This window comes from Schistocerca gregaria, unplaced genomic scaffold, assembly GCF_023897955.1.
Source record: "Schistocerca gregaria isolate iqSchGreg1 unplaced genomic scaffold, iqSchGreg1.2 ptg000378l, whole genome shotgun sequence".
NCBI classification, from domain to species: domain Eukaryota; kingdom Metazoa; phylum Arthropoda; class Insecta; order Orthoptera; family Acrididae; genus Schistocerca; species Schistocerca gregaria.
The window spans coordinates 14,966,299-14,968,649 of record NW_026061824.1 but is presented as its reverse complement, the minus strand read 5'-3'; the positions used below and the strand labels follow the sequence as shown (position 1 = coordinate 14,968,649).

Here is a 2,351-nt window from a genome sequence, read left to right as displayed (position 1 = left end):
AGACCTTCACTTGGCCACGGTTGGCTCCCCCTTTACACAAGAGGCCCGCACGAAGGCAACAGCCAGTGACGACGTCGCCATCCACAAACTGCTGCATATTCGGTCCCCAACCGGCGTCCTCGGCCTGTTTGCCGGCTAAGTCGAAGAAGAAGCCGGGTGTCTCGGAGAGAAGGAAATTCACTCCCAGATCCGGCTCCACGTTTCTGAAAATGGTTCAGTATGAAAGCATTATGAAAGCATATCTGACAATTCGTATTCGGCTAATCTGTTACAATTTTTAAAAACTACGTGTTTCACTGGTTTTTAACTTCGAGCATAAGGGGATGAAAATTTTAATGAAATATTTATTGCGTTATATTAAAATATTTTAAATCTGCATCTACGAAAACCGGTATTTCACTTCTCAATTAGATATAAAGAAATATGCGTTATACATACAAGAATACAAACGGCTTGATTAACAAAAACCTTTTACCCCAGCTGTCAGCATTGCTTTTTGGTCATTCAGCAAAAGACCATGCTTCAACGGCGTTTAGAAAAGTTTAGAAAGTGTTGCAGTTTATAAAAGACATAAAAAAACGATTAAAGAAAAAATGCTTTGCAGACCATGAACGGTCTAAGTAAGTAAAGAAGCGGATGATAAGCTAGCTCTTTATGCAAATAAGTTGGTCAGTTTAAGTTCCGAGACATGTCATGCAGCAGGAACGGAATCCTGTAGTTGCTACGATTGGCTAAAGGAAAAGTTTTGCAGAATCACGCGAAATCACTTCTGCAAGTGGCTGAGAATCTCGTAATGAATAAAAATTCTGTACTGAGAATTCCAAGGTGGGAGAGGCGAGATTCCTCCCCCCCCCCCCCCCCTTCCCCCTTCTCAGAATCCTATCCTTCTTTACCTACAGCAAAAAATAAATAAATAAATAAAACTAGAGAAATTTCTACTGTGAAACTATTTGCATACAAGAGAACGGCCATTAAAATTTAACTCTTCAAAGTTTTAAGCCCTGGCCCGTTCGAAAATTCAATTTCTTTGTAGTTGCATTTTTTAAAGGTGTACTTGTCTAGACTCCTGGAACGGAAAGGTTTTTTTTTAATCCGTGCTTTACAAAAGTTTCTACAGTCTATTGTTTGAAGCAGTGTCACGGCTGCCATGAGCCGCGCGGGGTACCCGCCATGTGTCCAACGCCTTGTCACGGTTCGCGCGGCTCCCCCCGTTGGAGGTTCGAGTCCTCCCTCGGGCATGGTTGTGTGTGTGTTGTCCTTAGCATAAGTTACTGTAAGTAGTGTGCAAACATACGGACTGATGGTTCAAATGGCTCTGAGCACTTTGGGACTTAACATCTGAGGTCATCAGTTTCCTAGAACTTAGAACGACTTAAACGTAACTAAATTAAGGACATCACACACATCCATGCTCGAGGCAGGATTTGAACCTGCGACCGTAGCGGTCGCGTGGCTCCCGACTGAAGTGCCTACAACCGCTCGGCCACATCGGCCGGTCTATCATGTATTCTAGAAGAGCTGCACGGTCGTCAGTGGCGCCTGTTCTTTCTAGAACAGTTACTATCTTCATATCTATGGTTAAACGTCACCCAGCCATTGACCTTCGTCTGTGCGAATGCGGACAGGCTACCGGAAATCTTACGGGAATCGTCACCTTAGTGTGAGCCAGTAATGAGTGGATGGACAAATACCTATTAAGTACATTACGTAATCGGATTGTGGGCGGTTCGGGGTGTGAGTCTCACGGGAAGCGTGCGAGGGATAAATTCCTGCAGTCGTGCTGTTCATTTGTGCCCTCGATAGCTCAGATGGATTGAGCGTCTGCCTTGTAAGCAGGAGATCCTGGGTTCGAGTCCCAGTAGCGGCACACTTTTCAGCTGTCCCCATCGAAGTATATCAACAACACCTGTCGGCAGCTGAGGGTTTCAATTAATTATCAGTTGTGTAGGTGATTCGATGAACCCTTTGCCAGGCACTTAAATGTGTTTTGCAGGGTATCCATATAGATGTAGATGATAACTCGTCCCGTGTCGCACGTGCTCAAAAGGATTCATACTGCAGAATGCATGCAAACATACTCACCGAAAATACGGACGAATATCAAGTGCAGGCTGCCGAGTGCTGCATATCCAGCTTAGACAGATCGGCTTTTCCTGCCAAGAAGAACAGGAAGTTGCTGTCTAGGAACAATCAGAGGTAGAGGAAGGGCTGATAAATACTCCTTGAATTGCAGACTAAACGTAAATAACGAAAATACATTTTTGGTAAAAATTGGTCAAAACATAATCGTTTGCCCTCCGTATTGGATTAGATGTTTTGAATATTGAAAATCTGACTTCAGATTCGTTTTC

The 2,351-nt window shown here is 43.9% G+C and overlaps 1 non-coding gene across 1 annotated transcript; it reads left to right on the top strand.

The window, feature by feature from the left end:
* The first annotated feature begins 1,792 nt into the window (after positions 1-1,792).
* Positions 1,793-1,867, top strand: Trnat-ugu (transfer RNA threonine (anticodon UGU)). The gene has a single exon. It is a non-coding gene; the product is annotated as a tRNA-Thr (tRNA).
* Positions 1,868-2,351: the final 484 nt, after the last annotated feature.